At 42.4% G+C, this 8,562-nt stretch overlaps 1 protein-coding gene across 1 annotated transcript in view; it reads right to left on the minus strand.

The window, feature by feature from the left end:
* LOC127000194 (G-protein coupled receptor Mth2-like) overlaps window positions 1-2,032 on the minus strand; it is a 35,375-nt gene extending 33,343 nt beyond the window's left edge. Inside the window, exon 1 of the mRNA XM_050863605.1 lies at window positions 1,646-2,032. The gene's annotated coding sequence lies outside the window, so the exon portion shown is untranslated. The remainder of the gene's footprint in view (window positions 1-1,645) is intronic.
* Window positions 2,033-8,562: the final 6,530 nt, after the last annotated feature.

Below are 8,562 nucleotides of genomic sequence, written 5' to 3' on the forward strand. Positions count from 1 at the left end.
ATCAAAGCCTTGCCTAACTATCACTGGCTCACCAAACTACCATGGAAATCCTAACACAACCTCTACCAAAGCCTTTCCTAACTATCACTAGGCTCATCAAACTACCCATGGAAATATTAACACAACCTCTACGAAAGCCTGATCATATGTGGGTGTGGAAGCCCCGAAATGTTTGAGAATACGGGTCTTAGATTAAAACTCCATTCTGGCCATTGCTTGAGGTGTATCTATTCGTGTTTATGTTTTTTTTTTTGTGTGTGTGTGGGTGGGTGGGTGTCTCACTCATCAAAGGTCTCAGACGCTTCCACCCCTTACATCAACTATTTCCAAAGGTCAAAAAGGAGATCAGTCGGGTCTTCATGAGTGTTTTTTAGGTTCACGGTACAAAAGAAGAGTCAAACTACTACCATGGTCATTAAACTACCCCTGGAAATGCCCCAAACTCCTACGAAAGCCTTGTCAAATAGGTGATCTTGGGCGCCGAAATCTCTAAGAATATGGCCCCTGATCACGCGCTAGACTCGCTATTGCCACATATAACGCCCTTGAAAGTCACCCATTGTTTTGTTTATACGCCATCCAGTACTTTACACGTGGCAAGTATAGTGTGTGTTTTTGTACTGTATTATGTATCAAGTCTACTTATGTATACACTCGTAAATCTTGGTCATATTTTGCAGTTGTAAGAGAATATATAATGTGTGTGTGTGTGTGTGTGTGTGTGTGTGTGTGTGTGTGTGTGTGTGTGTGTGTGTGTGTGTGTGTGTGACCTTACTACGCCCCATAAATGTACATAAATTACACACATCGTCCTCGGTACTACACACACACACACACACTAAAAAAAAACTTGCTCTCGTGTGCGTCAACCTCTTTTGTCACCTGAATGAACAGACTTTAAGTGCAGCATTCCTGTGTGTGTGTGTGTGTGTGTGTGTGTGTGTGTGTGTGTGTATGTGTGTGTTGCCATGGGAAAAGGCGTAAATATGCACTGGTTTCAATCTCTGTTATCGTTCTGTAAAATGTTATTATTATTATTATTATTATTATTATTATTATTATTATTATTATTATTATTATTATTATTATTATTATTATTATTATTATTATCACTTAGTATTATAGTTAGTAGATTTATAAAGAAGTAGAACACCAGTATGTTTTAAGTAGTCAAGATTCAGATTGTAGTAGTAGTAGTAGTAGTAGTAGTAGTAGTAGTAGTAGTAGTAGTAGTAGTAGTAGCTAGTAGTGGTTCATTTACTACAAGACCGAAAATGAATAATGGATATATCGTGGTATATAAAAAGATAACAACACACACACACACACACACACACACACACACACACACACACACACGTAACGGAGTGGTAACCTTGTGGTGGTGGTGGTGGTGCTGGTGGTGGTGTCGGGGGAAGAAAAAACACCACCACCACCACCTCCACCACCTCCACCCAACACCGGTTTGTCTGGACTCACGCTGCTGCAAGAGTCACGACACACACACACACACACACACACACACACACACACACACTAACTAACATTAACACTAACACAATTTTTTTTTCTCTCTCTCTCTCTCTCTCTCTCTCTCTCTCTCTCTCTCTCTCTCTCTCTCTCTCTCTCTCTCTCTCTCTCTCACCTTTCTGTCTTCCTCTTCTTCTTGGCGTTCAAAGTTTAGATTCACTTCACCGACAAACAAGAAACTTTTTAAAATATCTTTTTTTAATCTATTAACTCGCTGCACAAAGTTTTCACAAGACTTCGTTAAAGGCCAATAGTTATTTCGTCTTAATTTTTCTTTCTTCTCTAAATTCTCATAAAAACGAAAATAAATGAAAAGCAAGTTACGGGCACATCGTTTCTGTCTTGCTTAGTCTTCGTGTTTAGTTTTCTTATCAACTTTCGTTTCCTTTTCTTTCTTTGCGTTCGAAAAAGTGGTCGGGAGCGAAGCACGTTTGTGAGTGCGCTGCGGCCGGGGCGACGTAACTTTCCCCTTCTGTGTCTCAATGTTAACTGAAGTGACGGCGGGGTTGGCAGTGGGTCTTATACGCAAGCCACTACCACCACCATCACCACCACCACCACCATCACCACCACCCGTATATGAAGAGACGGAAGGCCTTTACATTTTGAGGCTCGCGCGTCCACATTTGATAAGCCTTTGGTAGATGTTGTGGGCCTTTCCATGGGTAGTTTTACGAGCCTAGCGGTAGTTTCACAAGCCTTCTGCGCCATGAACGTGAAAAAACACTCATTAAAACCCGACTAATCTCTGTGGTCTTTGAAAACATTAATTGTGAGAGCTGAAAGCGTAAGAGAATACCGACGTCATAGACAAATCTTCCCAAACAGTCCCGGGCTTTCACACATTAACGTTTGATAAGGCTTAGGTAGAGGTTGTAGGGCTGTCCGTGGGTAGTGTTATGAGCCTAGCGGTAGTTCCACAAGCCTTCTGCACCGTGAACGTGAATAAAACACTCATTAGAACCCGACTAATATCCTCTGTGGCCTTTGAAAACATTTATTGTGAGAGCTGAAAGCGTAAGAGAATACCGACGTAATAGACAAATATTCCCAAACAGTTCCTGGCTTTCACACATTAACGTTTGATAAGGCTTAGGTAGAGGTTGTGGGGCTTTCCATGAGTAGTGTTATGAGCCTAGCGGTAGTTCGACAAGTCTTCTGCACCGTGAACGTCAAGAAACACTCATGCGATCCCGACTAATCTCTTCTGTGGCGTTTGAAAATATTTATTGAGAGACCCGAAAGCGTAAGAGAATACCGACGTCATAGACAAATCTTCCCAAACAGTTCCGGGCTTTCACACATTCTCGATTGATAAGGCTTAGGTAGAGGTTGTAGGGCTGTCCGTGGGTAGTGTTATGAGCTTAGCGGTAGTTTGACAAGGTTTCTGCACCGGGAACGTGATAAACACTCATAAGATCCCGACAAATCTCTTCTGTAGCCTTTGGAAATTTTTGTTGTAGAGTTGGAATCACCTGATATTACCCACGTGATAGACCCATATTCCCAAACATTTCCGGGCTTACTCACATCCAAGTATGATAAGAATTACACCCACCCACATTTGATAAAGCACTGGTAGAGGTTGTGGGGCTTTCCATGGATAGTTTTACGAGCCTAGCGGTAGTTCGACAAGCCTTCTGCGCACGTTAAAAAGCACTCATGAGAATCCGACTAATCTCCTCTATGGCCTTCAGAAATATTTGTTGAGAGTCCAAAGCGTCTGAGAATACGTGGCAGGGATTCAGTGCTTTTTCTTACCTATGCTAAAAAGGTCTTCCTGAGCGCTGGGTTCCCTGCCTGAATCATTTGCCAGCTCCTTCACCTGTTGAGAGTTTTGTGTCCATGTTGATCAGCCTCCACTCACCGTGTTTGCCTGTTATGTATGTTTGTTTGTGTTTGAATCTGAGTTTGTGTGTGTGTTTGTGTGTGTTTGCGTAGGTGAGAGTTACGCCTGGTGGTAGTAAACGATAGATAAATAGATATATAGATGGATAGATAGGTCTGGTTATTATATATATATATATTTTGTTTATTTAGTTATTAGGGATCCCCTTCGTCATTTATAAATTTGTATGTATATATCTTTATTTGCTAACTCACGTATTCATTCACATAATTATCATTTCAATAATTATATGTATTTTTATGTTTCATTTGGTGTCTGTGAGGAGAACTTTTGTGTGTATTTGTTTTGGTGTTGTTTGTAATGTGTATATTATAATGTACACATGTACATTATAATATACACATTACATGTTATTGTTGTTGTTGGTGGTGATGGTGATGGTGATGATGGTGGTGGTGATGATGGTGATGGCGTCGTTGGATAAATGCGTAGGAAGATTATTTTAGACGTGACTTCTTGCCCCTTGCATTCCTCGTGTTTGTTGTTATGACTTTTTTTTCTCTAATGTTTTGTGCCTTGCTTTCCTTAGTGTCGCCTTACCAGTGTTGTGATGTTGGTGCTACGAGAGAGAGAGAGAGAGAGAGAGAGAGAGAGAGAGAGAGAGAGAGAGAGAGAGAGAGAGAGAGAGAGAGAGAGAGAGAGAGAGAGATAGAGATAGAGAGAGAGAGAGAGAGAGAGAGAGAGAGAGAGAGAGAGAGAGAGAGAGATACAGGCATATTGAGAAAAAAAAAAAAAACAGAATAAGAGACAGATAGAAAGATAGATTGATAGACAGATACAGATTGAGAGATAGATTGATAGATAAATAAATAGACAGACAGATACACAGCTAAATAGATATATAGGGAAAAAAGGGAAAGAAGAAATAGAAAGTGAGTTAGGGCAAGGAGAGGAAGTCGAGGAGAAAAAGGGAGGCGAAAAGAGAGAGAGAGAGAGAGAGAGAGAGAGAGAGAGGGACAAAAGGTAGACGTGCCCATACGCAGTACCCTAGGATTTAGAGAGAGAGAGAGAGAGAGAGAGAGACCTTGTAATCTTCCAGGAAACTTACCTTCTATATGACTTTGGGTTTAGCTCACGTTGCTGGAGGGTCTCTCTCTCTCTCTCTCTCTCTCTCTCTTTGTCCCTCTCTGGCTCTCTCTGTCGCTGTCTTTCCCTCTTTCTGTCTGTGTGTCTGTCTGTTTCTACCTCGCACACACACACACACACACACACACACACACACACACACACACACACACACACACACACACACACACACACACACACACACACACACACACACACACACACACACACACACACACACACACACACACACACAGAACACACTTTTGGAAACACACACATGTAGCTACACATTAACACTCACAAGTACACACACGTGGCTCAGTACAAGCAGTAAACTAACATGTGGAAGAGGACCAGCACGCGAGGAGGATGAGAAATGCGCGCCCTTATGTTGTCACGCTGCTGTTAGACTCATCACACACACACACACACACACACACACACATAAAGCGCACTTATGTTGTTACGCCTCTGTTAGACTCATCACACACACACACACACACACACACACACACACACACACACACACACACACACACACACTCACACAGACAAATGAATTATATAAGCTCAATGAGACTAACCACTCAACCACCGCCTCCCCATACATACGTATATACAGAAAGACAGAGAGAAAGAGAAATAAAAAAGAAAGATAGAAAGATAGAAAGATAAACAGAGTAAGAGAAATCAGGAACCACTCTCTCTCTCTCTCTCTCTCTCTCTCTCTCTCTCTCTCTCTCTCTCTCTCTCTCTCTCTCTCTCTCTCTCTCTCTCTCTCTCTCGCCCCCCCCCCCCCCACGCTGAGGAGTGAGCGGCGGGAATGTGTTTATTAAGGCGCGCGTGACACGAGGCGCCTAATTTGGTCACCTTCGTCACGGCAGCCAGGTGTGTGTGTGTGTGTGTGTGTGTGTGTGTGTGTGTGTGAAGTAGGAAAGGTGTTTACTGTGGTGGTGGTGGTGGTGGTGGTGGTGATAGTGGTGGTGGTGGTGGTGGTGGTGGTTGTGGTGATAGTGGTGGTGGTGGTGATGGTGGTGGTGGTGGTGGTGATAGTGGTGGTGGTGGTGGTTGTGGTTGTGGTGATAGTGGTGGTGGTGGTGATAGTGGTGGTGGTGGTGGTGGTGGTGGTGGTGGTGGGTGGGGGAGGGGCTTTTGTTATTACTTCCGCTTTTAAGGTGATGTTATTTTCGGTACCGTTTCTCTGTTCATCTGTTTGTCTGTTTTTCTGTCTGTCTGTGTCTTTCTGTCTGTGTGTCCGTCTGTCTGTCGGTCGGTCTGTCTGTCTGTCTATCGGCCGTATTACGCTGAAAAATACTGTTCGTTATAACTTTCTGTAACGTAGTGGATTGGTGTGTTATTTCCCACGGCAGAACACAAGGAATTACGAAACACATACGATAAAAACTGCCTTAATGATGACCAAGCAATACTAACAATAGAATGAACAAAATAACGTATTGAAAAGAGTGAGAATCACCAGCCAAACTGACTCAAACTTTTACGATTTATTTTTTTCTTGGTCTTTCACTCATACGAAAACAATATTTTTTTTCCCATTTTCTCATTTTTTTCCTTCTCAGGCTTTGTTCAGTTCACTCACACCTAAAAAAAACGTCCGTTGCCCCGCGACCCCGCCTCCGGGAACCCCGACTCCGCGTGTTTTGCGGCACTTCCTCTCATGTTTTTCGAGGCTCATTCTGAGACACGCGGCGCCGCTTGTCACCCTTGTGGACTTCCTGCTGACTTGACTGGCTGACTGTATTCAACCTCGTAAGTTCCGCCGTAACGTTGCCTCCCTCTCTGTCTACTATCGACAATATGCTAAATGTTCTTCTGAACTTGTTAACGGCCCGCTGCACTCGACTTATTTATTACTTTAGCAACCTACCCCTGAACTGTCCAACCTCCTAATGCAAGAATCAACCAGTATCTTTTATTCTTTCATCCCTTTCACTAATAAGTCTGGAGTAGCCTTCCTTTGTCTGTATTTCCCCATTCCTACGACTTGAACGCTACTACTACTACTACTACTACTACTACTACTACTACTACTACTACTACCACTACCACCACTACTACTACTACTACTACTACTAATAATAATAATAATAATAATAATAATAATAATAATAATAATAATAATAATAATAATAATAATAATAATAATAATAATAATAATAATAATAATAATAATAATAATAATAATGCTACTACTACTACTACTACTACTACTACTACTACTACTAATAATAATAATAATAATAATAATAATAATAATAATAATAATAATAATAATAATAATAATAATAATAATGCTACTACTACTACTACTGCTACTGCTACTACTACTACTACTACTACTACTGTTTCATATTTGTTTCCTATTTTTTTCTTACCAACTTTTTTCCAAGACATCATTATTCTACACGGACAAGGGTGTGTTATATATTAGTCTACGCGTCTACCCTTTGTGTCCATATCCCATTTTTTACCTCTCAATTATGGCTAACGCGTGTGTGTGTGTGTGTGTGTGTGTGTGTGTGTGTGTGTGTACTGCTCGTTCGTTTATATGTCTCGGCGTACATACATGACAGTCTTTTGCCCTCCTACCAGTATCTTTACGAGCACGCGGACTACAAGGGCCTCGTGTAGGTTTATGGCGTGTGTGTGTGCGTGACTGTTTCTCCATATCGTGTGTGTAAATAGTGTCTGATCGTGCTGATTGTATGAGTGGAGTCATGGGTTGCTAGGGAGGCGAGGAAGAGGATGAAGGGTTCTGAGGTTGGACGGTCTTTTGGAATAGCTAAATGGAGGTTGAGAGAAAGGATAGGAATGACAGGAGGGAGGGGTCAGACTTGCAAGTGAATGGATAGGGGAAAAATAAGGAAGGATATATGTATGGATAGACAGGGAGGTACAAGGATATAAGGAAGACAATGAAAAAGGAGAGAAGACAGGTGTTTGACAGACAAGAGTGGTAGGGTAGGAACAGGAGGAAAGGAGGAAGAGGGTGATGTGAGGAGGTGTAAACAGTGTCTGATTGTATGGGTGGATTCATGCGTTGCCAGGGGGCGAGGAGGAGGATGGAGAGGAAAGACTGGACGGTAAGGGATCTTTATGGATAAGTATGAAGGTCGAGGCGAAGGATCAGGGTCAGACTAGAGTGATGGGATTGGAATGAAAGATCAGAGGAGGCGGTGGATGAGTGCCCAGCAAGATGGCGTCACTATAAAACATTTGTTCATATTGAAAGCCTACCGGCGCTATAGGCCAAACGTAAGAAAATGAGGGATAAGTGTATGGATAGGCACGATGGATGAGGTGAAGAGGAAGGGGAAGGGAAGACAGATGGTAGGGTTGGGATGGTAATGGGGCAGATAGAGAAGAAGGATTAGGAAGGGAGGAGAGAGAGGAGACTGGACGCAAATTTCTTGTCATAAAGGCAAAGGAAATATACAGAGAAGGTCATACATAGGAAAACGTAGGAGTTGGAAGAAGGATGAGGGGAAGGGAGGTAGGGTAGGGGAGGGAGGAGAAAGGGAAAGGAAGGGAAGGGACTGGACCCCAATATCTGTTTACAAAGACCAAAGAAATATACATAAGAACAGTCATACATAGGAATACATAAGAAGAGTAGAGAAAAACGGGAATAGAAGGGGAGGGATGAAGAGGGGAAGGGGAGGGGAGGGAGAAGAATGGGAGAGGAAGGGAAGGGACTGGACGCCAATATCTGTTTATCAAGACCAAAGAAACATACATAGGAACAGTCATACATAGGAATACATAAGAAGAGTAGGGAAAATGGGGAATGGAAGGGGAGGGAGGAAGAGGGGAAGGGTAGGGGAGGGAGGAGAATGGGAGAGGAAGGGAAGGGACTGGACGCCAATATATTTAAAAAGACCAAAGAAACACACGTAGGAACACTCATACGTTATAAATCATACATAGAAATACATAGGAATAGGAAGGAGCAGGGGAAGGAAGGGGACTGGATGGCAATATGTTTTAAAAAGACCAAAGAAACACGCATAGAAACACTCATACATTAGAAATCA

This window comes from Eriocheir sinensis, chromosome 18 (genome assembly GCF_024679095.1).
Source record: "Eriocheir sinensis breed Jianghai 21 chromosome 18, ASM2467909v1, whole genome shotgun sequence".
In the NCBI taxonomy this organism is placed as follows: domain Eukaryota; kingdom Metazoa; phylum Arthropoda; class Malacostraca; order Decapoda; family Varunidae; genus Eriocheir; species Eriocheir sinensis.